Below are 15,049 nucleotides of genomic sequence, written 5' to 3' on the forward strand. Positions count from 1 at the left end.
TGCTGTACTTACTTTGGTTTCTCTTCATAACGCACAAGTCTTTCGCCTTTTACTAGAGACTTCCGTGGAGAGGAATACCAATGAGTTCAACCTATTTTTAGCAGGCTTTGCCATTTGGCTGAGCCTTGTACAGTTGTGAAAAGAAAGAAAGCTGTCCTTAACGAGACCACGGTGCTTGACCATGGAGTGCTTGGATGTGTGCCAAAGCAGCAGCCACTGCTATGTCCCTTGGAAAGAACTGCACCATGACAAGGGTGAAACGTGTCAGGAGGGTGACTCAGGAAGCAAACAGTTGGGGCTCATCGCTTCTCGGCCTTTTGGCTAAGATCAAGTGTAGTATCTGTTCTTATCAGTTTAATATCTGATATGTCCTCTATATGAGGATAACGTATTAAGCAGATTTTTAGCATTGGGAGATGAAAAAGGGGCTTGCTCCGTTCACTCCACGCATTGACCCGGTATTGCAGCATTGCCGGGAACGGTGCACTCCTCAAATGCCTTGTGGACAACCAAACACCAATCCAAATGGATCTGTTGATTAGCTTCACACTTTAATGAACGACGAGGATCTCATTCGCTGTCTGTCTTCAAGGCTGGGGATTGTGTCAAACAAAGGCCTTGTTTATTCCTTACTGACGCCCCTCGTGGAACATCGCTGTGCTCCCAGCCTAAGTTTAATGCTAAATCCCTGCACTCTGGGATTATGCCATCTGGGAACCGTCATCCGGAGTACTGCGTCTGGGAATGCCGCCCCTGTCTCTGTCTCTTCCAACTCATACTTACCTGGCAGGGGAGATACCATGATCAAGAAGGTGGTTCACCCAGGGCGAGGCCCAGCCATTGCACTCCGGTTGTTCTGACCACTGCGAATTCCCCAAATGTGGGAATCTCGACTGCATAATTTCTGGTAGTGGGGGACTGCGTTCGCGCTCTCCCCTGATTGTTTTGTTGAAAAGAATATCAAGTGATTTGTACTTTTGATTGGAGGGGAGGAAATAGTACTATGGAGAATATTGCCCTCTTTAAGATGTGGGAATGGGTGTGGCTTCAGATTTGGAACAGGGCACGTGAACTCAGGCTTACCATGAGCGTTTTGACTTGGGCAACTAGGGACTTTGGCTGTTCTTGACAATGTTGCTGTATTTACTTTGGTTTCTCTTCATAACGCACAAGTCTTTCGCCTTTTACTAAAGACTTCCGTGGAGAGGAATACCAATGAGTTCAACCTATTTTTAGCAGGCTTTGCCATTTGGCTGAGCCTTGTACAGTTGTGAAAAGAAAGAAAGCTGTCCTTAACGAGACCACGGTGCTTGACCATGGAGTGCTTGGATGTGTGCCAAAGCAGCAGCCACTGCTATGTCCCTTGGAAAGAACTGCACCATGACAAGGGTGAAATGTGTCAGGAGGGTGACTCAGGAAGCAAACAGTTGGGGCTCATCGCTTCTCGGCCTTTTGGCTAAGATCAAGTGGTGTTGCGGAAAAATACAGCACAGAGAGAGCTAACAACGAGACTAGCTGCATTCCTGGGGCAGTATGGAGAGGTGGTGACGGCTGCAAGGCATATAAAGGACACCCTGGGGTTTTGGACTGGGCGGCGCCAGTTCCAGGTACTGCTGTATCATGACGCAGAAGGTCCAGGAGGCCTGAAACATCCACCTGCCTTCTTCAGCCTTGGTGGAGATCGTGGGTATCTATTTTACCCACGGCAACCTGCTTTCTGCAGGAAGTGCAGACAGTCAGGACATTCAGAGGCAGGCTGTGGGGAAACAAGATGCCGTTTCTGTGGGCAAGAAGGGCATTCGGCCAAGGACTGCACAGAGCCAAGGACGTGCCATGGATGCGGTGGAACTGACCACCTGTACCGAGGTTGTCCTGGCCGCAAGAAAACTTTTGCGGAGGCTGCCAAACCGACTGAGGCTGGCGAGCCGAGTAGGGGAGCCACACAGAATGACGTGGAGAGGACGGTACAGGAGGGCTCCGGAGCCGACGCGTTGGGGAGTAAAGGGGAGGCAGCGTCCCGGGATGAGGGCACCGCCGGAACAGACGGAATGGCCAAGGCATCCACAGACATTATGGACGATTTTCCTGTCCTCACTTCCGATCCCTCCAAATCAAAGCAAGGGGCACGGAAAGGGTCGCAGGCATTTGGAACAGGACTCTCGACAGAGCTTGGAGAGAGTGGGGAGGGGGTACGGAGCAAAAAGTCAAAGGGGGGACAGACCAACAAGGGTGGGATTGAGGGGAGGGGGAACAGGTCAGCATAAGAGAGCCGCTGATAAAGTGGAGGAAGGAGGGGCCCAGGAGCAGAAGGATGGGGATACGGGTCAAGAGGTGGGAGGGGAGATGGGTGAGCAGTCATTGGGAGAAGCAGTTGCCATACTAACAGAAGGTTTAGGCCTGAGCTTCGATCTTCCCCCAGGCCTCCTCATGCTGTCGTCCCCCTTAGGGGAGGACGCTTATGAGGGGCTTAACAGACCAACAACGTCGCCAAACGCAGGGCCGTTTTCCTGGGCTGACGAGATGGATAAAGATAATGTATACCTTTAGGGTAGTGGGAACCAGCAATAGGAATCTTTATTTAAGATGCACAATGGGTTTTTTTTGGGTGGGGATGGTAAATCCTGAAGACTTTGCATAAGTGTATTTTGTGTTTGTTTTTTTTTGTGTATTGACAAATGCTGGTTACTGACATGTAACTGTGAAATAGAATTAAGTTGCATGATGCAAAACATGTGAAGTTTGTATGTTTGAAATTGTATGATTTGTGTACAGAATTTTGATAATAAAAAAAAAAAAAAAAAAAAAAAAAAAATCTGTTCTTATCAGTTTAATATCTGATATGTCCTCTATATGAGGATAACGTATTAAGCAGATTTTTAGCATCGGGAGATGAAAAAGGGGCTTGCTCCGTTCACTCCACGCATTGACCCGGTAATGCAGCATTGCCGGGAATGGTGCACTCCTCAAATGCCTTGTGGACAACCAAACACCAATCCAAATGGATCAGTCTGTTGATTAGCTTCACACTTTAATGAACGACGAGGATCTCATTCGCTGTCTGTCTTCAAGGCTGGGGATTGTGTCAAACAAAGGCCTTGTTTATTCCTTTCTGACGCCCCTCGTGGAACATCGCTGTGCTCCCAGCCTGAGCTTAATGCTAAAGGGCTGCACTCTGGGATTATGCCATCTGGGAACCGTCATCCGGAGTACTGCATCTGGGAATGCCGCCCCTGTCTCTGTCTCTTCCAACTCATACTTACCTGGCAGGGGAGATACCATGATCAAGAAGGTGGTTCACCCAGGGCGAGGCCCAGCCATTGCACTCCGGTTGTTCTGACCACTGCGAATTCCCCAAATGTGGGAATCTCGACTGCATAATTTCTGGTAGTGGGGGACTGCGTTCGCACTCTCCCCTGATTGTTTTGTTGAAAAGAATATCAAGTGATTTGTACTTTTGATTGGAGGGGAGGAAATAGTACTATGGAGAATATTGCCCTCTTTAAGATGTGGGAATGGGTGTGGCTTCAGATTTGGAACAGGGCACGTGAACTCAGGCTTACCATGAGCGTTTTGACTTGGGCAACTAGGGACTTTGGCTGTTCTTGACAATGTTGCTGTACTTACTTTGGTTTCTCTTCATAGCGCACAAGTCTTTCGCCTTTTACTAGAGACTTCCGTGGAGAGGAATACCAATGAGTTCAACCTATTTTTAGCAGGCTTTGCCATTTGGCTGAGCCTTGTACAGTTGTGAAAAGAAAGAAAGCTGTCCTTAACGAGACCACGGTGCTTGACCATGGAGTGCTTGGATGTGTGCCAAAGCAGCAGCCACTGCTATGTCCCTTGGAAAGAACTGCACCATGACAAGGGTGAAACGTGTCAGGAGGGTGACTCAGGAAGCAAACAGTTGGGGCTCATCGCTTCTCGGCCTTTTGGCTAAGATCAAGTGTAGTATCTGTTCTTATCAGTTTAATATCTGATATGTCCTCTATATGAGGATAACGTATTAAGCAGATTTTTAGCATCGGGAGATGAAAAAGGGGCTTGCCCCGTTCACTCCACGCATTGACCCGATATTGCAGCATTGCCGGGAACGGTGCACTCCTCAAATGCCTTGTGGACAACCAAACACCAATCCAAATGGATCTGTTGATTAGCTTCACACTTTAATGAACGACGAGGATCTCATTCGCTGTCTGTCTTCAAGGCTGGGGATTGTGTCAAACAAAGGCCTTGTTTATTCCTTACTGACGCCCCTCGTGGAACATCGCTGTGCTCCCAGCCTAAGTTTAATGCTAAATCCCTGCACTCTGGGATTATGCCATCTGGGAACCGTCATCCAGAGTACTGCGTCTGGGAATGCCGCCCCTGTCTCTGTCTCTTCCAACTCATACTTACCTGGCAGGGGAGATACCATGATCAAGAAGGTGGTTCACCCAGGGCGAGGCCCAGCCATTGCACTCCGGTTGTTCTGACCACTGCGAATTCCCCAAATGTGGGAATCTCGACTGCATAATTTCTGGTAGTGGGGGACTGCGTTCGCGCTCTCCCCTGATTGTTTTGTTGAAAAGAATATCAAGTGATTTGTACTTTTGACTGGAGGGGAGGAAATAGTACTATGGAGAATATTGCCCTCTTTAAGATGTGGGAATGGGTGTGGCTTCAGATTTGGAACAGGGCACGTGAACTCAGGCTTACCATGAGCGTTTTGACTTGGGCAACTAGGGACTTTGGCTGTTCTTGACAATGTTGCTGTACTTACTTTGGTTTCTCTTCATAACGCACAAGTCTTTCGCCTTTTACTAAAGACTTCCGTGGAGAGGAATACCAATGAGTTCAACCTATTTTTAGCAGGCTTTGCCATTTGGCTGAGCCTTGTACAGTTGTGAAAAGAAAGAAAGCTGTCCTTAATGAGACCACGGTGCTTGACCATGGAGTGCTTGGATGTGTGCCAAAGCAGCAGCCACTGCTATGTCCCTTGGAAAGAACTGCACCATGACAAGGGTGAAACGTGTCAGGAGGGTGACTCAGGAAGCAAACAGTTGGGGCTCATCGCTTCTCGGCCTTTTGGCTAAGATCAAGTGTAGTATCTGTTCTTATCAGTTTAATATCTGATATGTCCTCTATATGAGGATAACGTATTAAGCAGATTTTTAGCATCGGGAGATGAAAAAGGGGCTTGCTCCGTTCACTCCACGCATTGACCCGGTATTGCAGCATTGCCGGGAACGGTGCACTCCTCAAATGCCTTGTGGACAACCAAACACCAATCCAAATGGATCAGTCTGTTGATTAGCTTCTCACTTTAATGAACGACGAGGATCTCATTCGCTGTCTGTCTTCAAGGCTGGGGCTTGTGTCAAACAAAGGCCTTGTTTATTCCTTACTGACGCCCCTCGTGGAACATCGCTGTGCTCCCAGCCTGAGCTTAATGCTAAAGGGCTGCACTCTGGGATTATGCCATCTGGGAACCGTCATCCGGAGTACTGCATCTGGGAATGCCGCCCCTGTCTCTGTCTCTTCCAACTCATACTTACCTGGCAGGGGAGATACCATGATCAAGAAGGTGGTTCACCCAGGGCGAGGCCCAGCCATTGCACTCCGGTTGTTCTGACCACTGCGAATTCCCCAAATGTGGGAATCTCGACTGCATAATTTCTGGTAGTGGGGGACTGCGTTCGCGCTCTCCCCTGATTGTTTTGTTGAAAAGAATATCAAGTGATTTGTACTTTTGATTGGAGGGGAGGAAATAGTACTATGGAGAATATTGCCCTCTTTAAGATGTGGGAATGGGTGTGGCTTCAGATTTGGAACAGGGCACGTGAACTCAGGCTTACCATGAGCGTTTTGACTTGGGCAACTAGGGACTTTGGCTGTTCTTGACAATGTTGCTGTACTTACTTTGGTTTCTCTTCATAACGCACAAGTCTTTCGCCTTTTACTAAAGACTTCCGTGGAGAGGAATACCAATGAGTTCAACCTATTTTTAGCAGGCTTTGCCATTTGGCTGAGCCTTGTACAGTTGTGAAAAGAAAGTAAGCTGTCCTTAACGAGACCACGGTGCTTGACCATGGAGTGCTTGGATGTGTGCCAAAGCAGCAGCCACTGCTATGTCCCTTGGAAAGAACTGCACCATGACAAGGGTGAAACGTGTCAGGAGGGTGACTCAGGAAGCAAACAGTTGGGGCTCATCGCTTCTCGGCCTTTTGGCTAAGATCAAGTGTAGTATCTGTTCTTATCAGTTTAATATCTGATATGTCCTCTATATGAGGATAACGTATTAAGCAGATTTTTAGCATAGGGAGATGAAAAAGGGGCTTGCTCCGTTCACTCCACGCATTGACCCGGTATTGCAGCATTGCCGGGAACGGTGCACTCCTCAAATGCCTTGTGGACAACCAAACACCAATCCAAATGGATCTGTTGATTAGCTTCACACTTTAATGAACGACGAGGATCTCATTCGCTGTCTGTCTTCAAGGCTGGGGATTGTGTCAAACAAAGGCCTTGTTTATTCCTTACTGACGCCCCTCGTGGAACATCGCTGTGCTCCCAGCCTAAGTTTAATGCTAAATCCCTGCACTCTGGGATTATGCCATCTGGGAACCGTCATCCGGAGTACTGCGTCTGGGAATGCCGCCCCTGTCTCTGTCTCTTCCAACTCATACTTACCTGGCAGGGGAGATACCATGATCAAGAAGGTGGTTCACCCAGGGCGAGGCCCAGCCATTGCACTCCGGTTGTTCTGACCACTGCGAATTCCCCAAATGTGGGAATCTCGACTGCATAATTTCTGGTAGTGGGGGACTGCGTTCGCGCTCTCCCCTGATTGTTTTGTTGAAAAGAATATCAAGTGATTTGTACTTTTGATTGGAGGGGAGGAAATAGTACTATGGAGAATATTGCCCTCTTTAAGATGTGGGAATGGGTGTGGCTTCAGATTTGGAACAGGGCACGTGAACTCAGGCTTACCATGAGCGTTTTGACTTGGGCAACTAGGGACTTTGGCTGTTCTTGACAATGTTGCTGTATTTACTTTGGTTTCTCTTCATAACGCACAAGTCTTTCGCCTTTTACTAAAGACTTCCGTGGAGAGGAATACCAATGAGTTCAACCTATTTTTAGCAGGCTTTGCCATTTGGCTGAGCCTTGTACAGTTGTGAAAAGAAAGAAAGCTGTCCTTAACGAGACCACGGTGCTTGACCATGGAGTGCTTGGATGTGTGCCAAAGCAGCAGCCACTGCTATGTCCCTTGGAAAGAACTGCACCATGACAAGGGTGAAATGTGTCAGGAGGGTGACTCAGGAAGCAAACAGTTGGGGCTCATCGCTTCTCGGCCTTTTGGCTAAGATCAAGTGGTGTTGCGGAAAAATACAGCACAGAGAGAGCTAACAACGAGACAGCAATGGCCGCAAGGGGCCAAAAAGAGCAGTCGATCCCAAGGGTCGGGCTGAGACACACGCTACGATTCCAGGCAACCACGGAAGACTACAATCTGCAGTCCAAAGAGTTTTTTGGCAGGCAAGTCATAATTGGGCAGCTACAACTGAAGGTGGAGGAGGTGCACTGCATCCAGTGGAACCAGCAGGAGAAGGCGTTCGACGTTACACTGAGGACCGAGGAGATCTACCGGAGTGTGGCTGAAATATGCCGAGCAGAGGCAGGGGTAAGGCCGCTAGCCGGCTACAGAGTACTGAACCTGGACAGACCTAATTTCAGAACAATAACTGTGCATATGTACAACCCCTTTGTTAATGACTCAGCACTAGCTGCATTCCTGGGGCAGTATGGAGAGGTGGTGACGGCTGCAAGGCATATAAAGGACACCCTGGGGTTTTGGACTGGGCGGCGCCAGTTCCAGGTACTGCTGTATCATGACGCAGAAGGTCCAGGAGGCCTGAAACATCCACCTGCCTTCTTCAGCCTTGGTGGAGATCGTGGGTATCTATTTTACCCACGGCAACCTGCTTTCTGCAGGAAGTGCAGACAGTCAGGACATTCAGAGGCAGGCTGTGGGGAAACAAGATGCCGTTTCTGTGGGCAAGAAGGGCATTCGGCCAAGGACTGCACAGAGCCAAGGACGTGCCATGGATGCGGTGGAACTGACCACCTGTACCGAGGTTGTCCTGGCCGCAAGAAAACTTTTGCGGAGGCTGCCAAACCGACTGAGGCTGGCGAGCCGAGTAGGGGAGCCACACAGAATGACGTGGAGAGGACGGTACAGGAGGGCTCCGGAGCCGACGCGTTGGGGAGTAAAGGGGAGGCAGCGTCCCGGGATGAGGGCACCGCCGGAACAGACGGAATGGCCAAGGCATCCACAGACATTATGGACGATTTTCCTGTCCTCACTTCCGATCCCTCCAAATCAAAGCAAGGGGCACGGAAAGGGTCGCAGGCATTTGGAACAGGACTCTCGACAGAGCTTGGAGAGAGTGGGGAGGGGGTACGGAGCAAAAAGTCAAAGGGGGGACAGACCAACAAGGGTGGGATTGAGGGGAGGGGGAACAGGTCAGCATAAGAGAGCCGCTGATAAAGTGGAGGAAGGAGGGGCCCAGGAGCAGAAGGATGGGGATACGGGTCAAGAGGTGGGAGGGGAGATGGGTGAGCAGTCATTGGGAGAAGCAGTTGCCATACTAACAGAAGGTTTAGGCCTGAGCTTCGATCTTCCCCCAGGCCTCCTCATGCTGTCGTCCCCCTTAGGGGAGGACGCTTATGAGGGGCTTAACAGACCAACAACGTCGCCAAACGCAGGGCCGTTTTCCTGGGCTGACGAGATGGATAAAGATAATGTATACCTTTAGGGTAGTGGGAACCAGCAATAGGAATCTTTATTTAAGATGCACAATGGGTTTTTTTTGGGTGGGGATGGTAAATCCTGAAGACTTTGCATAAGTGTATTTTGTGTTTTTTTTTTTTTGTGTATTGACAAATGCTGGTTACTGACATGTAACTGAAATAGAATTAAGTTGCATGATGCAAAACATGTGAAGTTTGTATGTTTGAAATTGTATGATTTGTGTACAGAATTTTGATAATAAAAAAAAAAAAAAAAAAAAAAAAAAAATCTGTTCTTATCAGTTTAATATCTGATATGTCCTCTATATGAGGATAACGTATTAAGCAGATTTTTAGCATCGGGAGATGAAAAAGGGGCTTGCTCCGTTCACTCCACGCATTGACCCGGTATTGCAGCATTGCCGGGAATGGTGCACTCCTCAAATGCCTTGTGGACAACCAAACACCAATCCAAATGGATCAGTCTGTTGATTAGCTTCACACTTTAATGAACGACGAGGATCTCATTCGCTGTCTGTCTTCAAGGCTGGGGATTGTGTCAAACAAAGGCCTTGTTTATTCCTTTCTGACGCCCCTCGTGGAACATCGCTGTGCTCCCAGCCTGAGCTTAATGCTATAGGGCTGCACTCTGGGATTATGCCATCTGGGAACCGTCATCCGGAGTACTGCATCTGGGAATGCCGCCCCTGTCTCTGTCTCTTCCAACTCATACTTACCTGGCAGGGGAGATACCATGATCAAGAAGGTGGTTCACCCAGGGCGAGGCCCAGCCATTGCACTCCGGTTGTTCTGACCACTGCGAATTCCCCAAATGTGGGAATCTCGACTGCATAATTTCTGGTAGTGGGGGACTGCGTTCGCACTCTCCCCTGATTGTTTTGTTGAAAAGAATATCAAGTGATTTGTACTTTTGATTGGAGGGGAGGAAATAGTACTATGGAGAATATTGCCCTCTTTAAGATGTGGGAATGGGTGTGGCTTCAGATTTGGAACAGGGCACGTGAACTCAGGCTTACCATGAGCGTTTTGACTTGGGCAACTAGGGACTTTGGCTGTTCTTGACAATGTTGCTGTACTTACTTTGGTTTCTCTTCATAGCGCACAAGTCTTTCGCCTTTTACTAGAGACTTCCGTGGAGAGGAATACCAATGAGTTCAACCTATTTTTAGCAGGCTTTGCCATTTGGCTGAGCCTTGTACAGTTGTGAAAAGAAAGAAAGCTGTCCTTAACGAGACCACGGTGCTTGACCATGGAGTGCTTGGATGTGTGCCAAAGCAGCAGCCACTGCTATGTCCCTTGGAAAGAACTGCACCATGACAAGGGTGAAACGTGTCAGGAGGGTGACTCAGGAAGCAAACAGTTGGGGCTCATCGCTTCTCGGCCTTTTGGCTAAGATCAAGTGTAGTATCTGTTCTTATCAGTTTAATATCTGATATGTCCTCTATATGAGGATAACGTATTAAGCAGATTTTTAGCATCGGGAGATGAAAAAGGGGCTTGCCCCGTTCACTCCACGCATTGACCCGGTATTGCAGCATTGCCGGGAACGGTGCACTCCTCAAATGCCTTGTGGACAACCAAACACCAATCCAAATGGATCTGTTGATTAGCTTCACACTTTAATGAACGACGAGGATCTCATTCGCTGTCTGTCTTCAAGGCTGGGGATTGTGTCAAACAAAGGCCTTGTTTATTCCTTACTGACGCCCCTCGTGGAACATCGCTGTGCTCCCAGCCTAAGTTTAATGCTAAATCCCTGCACTCTGGGATTATGCCATCTGGGAACCGTCATCCGGAGTACTGCATCTGGGAATGCCGCCCCTGTCTCTGTCTCTTCCAACTCATACTTACCTGGCAGGGGAGATACCATGATCAAGAAGGTGGTTCACCCAGGGCGAGGCCCAGCCATTGCACTCCGGTTGTTCTGACCACTGCGAATTCCCCAAATGTGGGAATCTCGACTGCATCATTTCTGGTAGTGGGGGACTGCGTTCGCGCTCTCCCCTGATTGTTTTGTTGAAAAGAATATCAAGTGATTTGTACTTTTGATTGGAGGGGAGGAAATAGTACTATGGAGAATATTGCCCTCTTTAAGATGTGGGAATGGGTGTGGCTTCAGATTTGGAACAGGGCACGTGAACTCAGGCTTACCATGAGCGTTTTGACTTGGGCAACTAGGGACTTTGGCTGTTCTTGACAATGTTGCTGTACTTACTTTGGTTTCTCTTCATAACGCACAAGTCTTTCGCCTTTTACTAAAGACTTCCGTGGAGAGGAATACCAATGAGTTCAACCTATTTTTAGCAGGCTTTGCCATTTGGCTGAGCCTTGTACAGTTGTGAAAAGAAAGAAAGCTGTCCTTAACGAGACCACGGTGCTTGACCATGGAGTGCTTGGATGTGTGCCAAAGCAGCAGCCACTGCTATGTCCCTTGGAAAGAACTGCACCATGACAAGGGTGAAACGTGTCAGGAGGGTGACTCAGGAAGCAAACAGTTGGGGCTCATCGCTTCTCGGCCTTTTGGCTAAGATCAAGTGGTGTTGCGGAAAAATACAGCACAGAGAGAGCTAACAACGAGACAGCAATGGCCGCAAGGGGCCAAAAAGAGCAGTCGATCCCAAGGGTCGGGCTGAGACACACGCTACGATTCCAGGCAACCACGGAAGACTACAAACTGCAGTCCAGAGAGTTCTTTGGCAGGCAAGTCATAATTGGGCAGCTACAACTGAAGGTGGAGGAGGTGCACTGCATCCAGTGGAACCAGCAGGAGAAGGCGTTCGACGTTACACTGAGGACCGAGGAGATCTACCGGAGTGTGGCTGAAATTTGCCGAGCAGAGGCAGGGGTAAGGCCGCTAGCCGGCTACAGAGTACTGAACCTGGACAGACCTAATTTCAGAACAATAACTGTGCATATGTACAACCCCTTTGTTAATGACTCAGCACTAGCTGCATTCCTGGGGCAGTATGGAGAGGTGGTGACGGCTGCAAGGCATATAAAGGACACCCTGGGGTTTTGGACTGGACGGCGCCAGTTCCAGGTACTGCTGTATCATGACGCAGAAGGTCCAGGAGGCCTGAAACATCCACCTGCCTTCTTCAGCCTTGGTGGAGATCGTGGGTATCTATTTTACCCACGGCAACCTGCTTTCTGCAGGAAGTGCAGACAGTCAGGACATTCAGAGGCAGGCTGTGGGGAAACAAGATGCCGTTTCTGTGGGCAAGCAGGGCATTCCGCCAAGGACTGCACAGAGCCAAGGACGTGCCATGGATGCGGTGGAACTGACCACCTGTACCGAGGTTGTCCTGGCCGCAAGAAAACTTTTGCGGAGGCTGCCAAACCGACTGAGGCTGGCGAGCCGAGTAGGGGAGCCACACAGAATGACGGGGAGAGGACGGTACAGGAGGGCTCCGGAGCTGACGCGTTGGGGAGTAAAGGGGAGGCAGCGCCCCGGGATGAGGGCACCGCCGGAACAGACGGAATGGCCAAGGCATCCACAGACATTATGGACGAGTTTCCTGTCCTCACTTCCGATCCTGCTCCCTCCAAATCAAAGCAAGGGGCACGGAAAGGGTCGCAGGCATTCGGAACAGGACTCTCGACAGAGCTTGGAGAGAGTGGGGAGGGGGTACGGAGCAAAAAGTCAAAGGGGGGACAGACCAACAAGGGTGGGATTGAGGGGGGGAGGGGAGGGGGAACAGGTCAGCATAAGAGAGCCGCTGATAAAGTGGAGGAAGGAGGGGCCCAGGAGCAGAAGGATGGGGATACGGGTCAAGAGGTGGGAGGGGAGATGGGTGAGCAGTCATTGGGAGAAGCAGCTGCCATACTAACAGACGGTTTAGGCCTGAGCTTCGATCTTCCCCCAGGCCTGCTCATGCTGTCGTCCCCCTTAGGGGAGGACGCTTATGAGGGGCTTAACAGACCAACAACGTCGCCAAACGCAGTGCCGTTTTCCTGGGCTGACGAGATGGATAAAGAGAATGTATACCTTTAGGGTAGTGGGAACCAGCAATAGGAATCTTTATTTAAGATGCACAATGGGTTTTTTTAAGGTTCTCACTATAAACGCAAGGGGAATGAGGGACCCAGTTAAAAGAAGGGTTGTTTTTAATTTTGTGGAGTCGCACCAGGTTGCCTTTTGTTTTTTGCAGGAGGTACATTTACGGGATGGGGGGGACGTGGGGATTTTTTCGAGGGAGTGGACAAAAGGGGACTCAGTTTGGAGCGTAGGGGGGGTCCACTCTACTGGGGTTGGGATTTTATTTGGGTTTCAAGAGATCAAGGTGGAGTCTTCCTTTGTTATTGTCCAGGGGAGGATAATGGGTGCAGACATCACATGGGGGACAGTCAAGCTTAGGGTTATTGTGGTCTATGGAGCACAAACTCCAACAGAAAGGCAAGAGATGGCTGGTCAATTGGAGCCGCACCTGGCCACCAGTAGGCAGGTAGTGATAGGGGGTGATTTTAATGTTGAGTTGGGCAAGGGGGGAGATACCAGCGATGGGTTTATTTCCAACCTCATGGCTAAACATGGCCTGGTAGATGGGGCGAGGGAGGTCAGGCCACAGGTAACAGGTCCCACATGGCGCAACTCTAGGGGCATCGTTAAATGTTTGGATTATGTTTTTCTTTCCAAGTCTTTCAGGCTATTGGCAGGCAGACTGCTCCCTGTGTTCTTCTCAGATCATGACGGGCTGCTATTGGAAGTGCACTCAGATGTGCCAGTGTTTGGAACTGGGTACTGGCACCTTAACGTCAGCATCCTGGAGGAGGAGGTTTTCAACCAACATTTCCGTTCATTTTTCAAAGGCCTGGAAGGACTAAGGTCATTGTGTTCCGGAGTAATTGAGTGGTGGGAGGTTGCTAAAAAGCGGATACAATTTTTTTGTTTAAAGTATTGTAAAAGGAAGGCGAGTATGGCGAGGAGGGAGGTGTTTCGCCTTCAGCACCTTCTCGAACGTGAGTACGCCGGGGGAAACTGGGGCGGCATTATAAATCAGCAGGCTTGTGACTCCCTTAAAGCACAGCTTAGGGACGTATATGAGGGTAAGGCCAGGGCATACCTGTTGCGATCACGTGAAACATTCCGTGAGGAGTTCGAGACGTGTTCCGCTGCTTTCTTCAGCTCAGTACGGGCTGATAGGGCAAAACAGGTAGTGACCGGGTTAATGGACAAGCAGGGCAGGGTGGTGTCAGAAGGGGTAGAGATGGTGCAGGCTGCCACGGACTACTATCGCACAAGGTTTAGGGAGAAAGACATAGAGGTAGGAGGAGGAGAGGTATTCCTGGATTTTCTGACCCAGCGGGTGCCGAAGGATATAGTACAGGCTTTGGAGGCCCCGCTCACCCTAATAGAGATTGAGTGGGCCCTCCAGAGAATGAAGAGGCGGAAGGTGCCTGGCATCGATGGGCTCCCAGCAGAGTTTTATCTCAAGTTCTGGGATGTACTTGGGCCGGTAGTGTTGGAGGTGTTGTCCGCAATACTCCGCACAGGTACAATGGGAGGTTCTGCGGCCACCGGAGTTATCTCACTTCTTTATAAGAAGGGGGATCGTGCCGACCTAGGGAACTGGCGACCACTGACCATGCTGTGTGTTGACTACAAACTCCTGGCAAAGGTCCTAGCGGATCGTCTAGGCATAGCACTTCCTCATGTGGTCCATGTGGACCAAACATGTGGGGTAGCGGGGCGCTCAGTGAGATGGAATCTACAGCTCATTCGGGACGCTGTCGCGTGGGCGGAAGACCGGCACCTGCCACTGATGGTGGTTGGTCTCGACCAGGCAAAAGCGTTTGACAGGGTTCATTGGGGTTTTATGTTTAGAGTTTTGCAGAGGTTAGGCTTCAGTCAGGCTTTTATGGGATGGTTACGCATATTGTACACAGGTGTAGGGAGCATGGTTTCAGTTAACGGCCACCTAGGAGACATTTTTAGTTTGCACTCAGGGGTAAGACAGGGGTGTCCGCTTTCACCACTGCTTTACATCCTTTACATGGAGCCCCTGGCGGCAGCCATTCGGGCTGATCCGGGTGTGAGAGGTTTCCTGCTACCTGGCAGTGGGGGCTTACGAGTTAAACTGTCTCAGTACGCAGATGACACCACACTGCTGCTGGACACGACACATGCCTTCTTTGAGCCTTGGAAATTTCCCAGAGCTTTGGTAAGGTGGCTAGTGCTAAACTTAATTGTGCCAAGTCTTCTGTGAAGTTCTTTGGGCGCTGGAAAGAAAGGACGGAGGTACCAGGGGGGCTGACG

General features: G+C 49.7%; 22 non-coding genes across 22 annotated transcripts; all 22 read left to right on the forward strand.

Moving 5' to 3' along the window:
- The first annotated feature begins 8 nt into the window (after nt 1-8).
- On the forward strand, nt 9-125 carry LOC142953797 (U5 spliceosomal RNA). Its single transcript, XR_012955398.1, has one exon. It is a non-coding gene; the product is annotated as a U5 spliceosomal RNA (small nuclear RNA).
- A 176-nt stretch (nt 126-301) lies between these two features.
- LOC142953373 (U2 spliceosomal RNA) lies at nt 302-492 on the forward strand. Its single transcript, XR_012955016.1, has one exon. It is a non-coding gene; the product is annotated as a U2 spliceosomal RNA (small nuclear RNA).
- Nucleotides 493-775: 283 nt separating this feature from the next.
- On the forward strand, nt 776-939 carry LOC142954204 (U1 spliceosomal RNA). The gene has a single exon (XR_012955684.1). It is a non-coding gene; the product is annotated as a U1 spliceosomal RNA (small nuclear RNA).
- A 204-nt stretch (nt 940-1,143) lies between these two features.
- Nucleotides 1,144-1,260, forward strand: LOC142953659 (U5 spliceosomal RNA). Its single transcript, XR_012955268.1, has one exon. It is a non-coding gene; the product is annotated as a U5 spliceosomal RNA (small nuclear RNA).
- A 1,508-nt stretch (nt 1,261-2,768) lies between these two features.
- LOC142953591 (U2 spliceosomal RNA) lies at nt 2,769-2,965 on the forward strand. The gene has a single exon (XR_012955217.1). It is a non-coding gene; the product is annotated as a U2 spliceosomal RNA (small nuclear RNA).
- A 287-nt stretch (nt 2,966-3,252) lies between these two features.
- Nucleotides 3,253-3,416, forward strand: LOC142953320 (U1 spliceosomal RNA). The gene has a single exon (XR_012954965.1). It is a non-coding gene; the product is annotated as a U1 spliceosomal RNA (small nuclear RNA).
- Nucleotides 3,417-3,620: 204 nt separating this feature from the next.
- LOC142953814 (U5 spliceosomal RNA) lies at nt 3,621-3,737 on the forward strand. Its single transcript, XR_012955415.1, has one exon. It is a non-coding gene; the product is annotated as a U5 spliceosomal RNA (small nuclear RNA).
- A 176-nt stretch (nt 3,738-3,913) lies between these two features.
- On the forward strand, nt 3,914-4,104 carry LOC142953546 (U2 spliceosomal RNA). The gene has a single exon (XR_012955180.1). It is a non-coding gene; the product is annotated as a U2 spliceosomal RNA (small nuclear RNA).
- A 283-nt stretch (nt 4,105-4,387) lies between these two features.
- Nucleotides 4,388-4,551, forward strand: LOC142953118 (U1 spliceosomal RNA). The gene has a single exon (XR_012954770.1). It is a non-coding gene; the product is annotated as a U1 spliceosomal RNA (small nuclear RNA).
- Nucleotides 4,552-4,755: 204 nt separating this feature from the next.
- Nucleotides 4,756-4,872, forward strand: LOC142953661 (U5 spliceosomal RNA). The gene has a single exon (XR_012955270.1). It is a non-coding gene; the product is annotated as a U5 spliceosomal RNA (small nuclear RNA).
- A 176-nt stretch (nt 4,873-5,048) lies between these two features.
- On the forward strand, nt 5,049-5,239 carry LOC142953397 (U2 spliceosomal RNA). Its single transcript, XR_012955039.1, has one exon. It is a non-coding gene; the product is annotated as a U2 spliceosomal RNA (small nuclear RNA).
- A 287-nt stretch (nt 5,240-5,526) lies between these two features.
- LOC142953119 (U1 spliceosomal RNA) lies at nt 5,527-5,690 on the forward strand. The gene has a single exon (XR_012954771.1). It is a non-coding gene; the product is annotated as a U1 spliceosomal RNA (small nuclear RNA).
- Nucleotides 5,691-5,894: 204 nt separating this feature from the next.
- On the forward strand, nt 5,895-6,011 carry LOC142953662 (U5 spliceosomal RNA). The gene has a single exon (XR_012955271.1). It is a non-coding gene; the product is annotated as a U5 spliceosomal RNA (small nuclear RNA).
- A 176-nt stretch (nt 6,012-6,187) lies between these two features.
- Nucleotides 6,188-6,378, forward strand: LOC142953378 (U2 spliceosomal RNA). The gene has a single exon (XR_012955021.1). It is a non-coding gene; the product is annotated as a U2 spliceosomal RNA (small nuclear RNA).
- A 283-nt stretch (nt 6,379-6,661) lies between these two features.
- LOC142953120 (U1 spliceosomal RNA) lies at nt 6,662-6,825 on the forward strand. Its single transcript, XR_012954772.1, has one exon. It is a non-coding gene; the product is annotated as a U1 spliceosomal RNA (small nuclear RNA).
- Nucleotides 6,826-7,029: 204 nt separating this feature from the next.
- LOC142953663 (U5 spliceosomal RNA) lies at nt 7,030-7,146 on the forward strand. The gene has a single exon (XR_012955272.1). It is a non-coding gene; the product is annotated as a U5 spliceosomal RNA (small nuclear RNA).
- A 1,871-nt stretch (nt 7,147-9,017) lies between these two features.
- On the forward strand, nt 9,018-9,214 carry LOC142953581 (U2 spliceosomal RNA). Its single transcript, XR_012955209.1, has one exon. It is a non-coding gene; the product is annotated as a U2 spliceosomal RNA (small nuclear RNA).
- Nucleotides 9,215-9,501: 287 nt separating this feature from the next.
- Nucleotides 9,502-9,665, forward strand: LOC142953321 (U1 spliceosomal RNA). The gene has a single exon (XR_012954966.1). It is a non-coding gene; the product is annotated as a U1 spliceosomal RNA (small nuclear RNA).
- Nucleotides 9,666-9,869: 204 nt separating this feature from the next.
- LOC142953815 (U5 spliceosomal RNA) lies at nt 9,870-9,986 on the forward strand. The gene has a single exon (XR_012955416.1). It is a non-coding gene; the product is annotated as a U5 spliceosomal RNA (small nuclear RNA).
- A 176-nt stretch (nt 9,987-10,162) lies between these two features.
- LOC142953353 (U2 spliceosomal RNA) lies at nt 10,163-10,353 on the forward strand. Its single transcript, XR_012954997.1, has one exon. It is a non-coding gene; the product is annotated as a U2 spliceosomal RNA (small nuclear RNA).
- A 283-nt stretch (nt 10,354-10,636) lies between these two features.
- Nucleotides 10,637-10,800, forward strand: LOC142953261 (U1 spliceosomal RNA). The gene has a single exon (XR_012954906.1). It is a non-coding gene; the product is annotated as a U1 spliceosomal RNA (small nuclear RNA).
- Nucleotides 10,801-11,004: 204 nt separating this feature from the next.
- Nucleotides 11,005-11,121, forward strand: LOC142953664 (U5 spliceosomal RNA). The gene has a single exon (XR_012955273.1). It is a non-coding gene; the product is annotated as a U5 spliceosomal RNA (small nuclear RNA).
- The last annotated feature ends 3,928 nt before the right edge of the window (nt 11,122-15,049 follow it).

This window comes from Anarhichas minor, unplaced genomic scaffold (assembly GCF_050575085.1).
Source record: "Anarhichas minor isolate MPS153535 unplaced genomic scaffold, ASM5057508v1 ptg000018l, whole genome shotgun sequence".
NCBI classification, from domain to species: domain Eukaryota; kingdom Metazoa; phylum Chordata; class Actinopteri; order Perciformes; family Anarhichadidae; genus Anarhichas; species Anarhichas minor.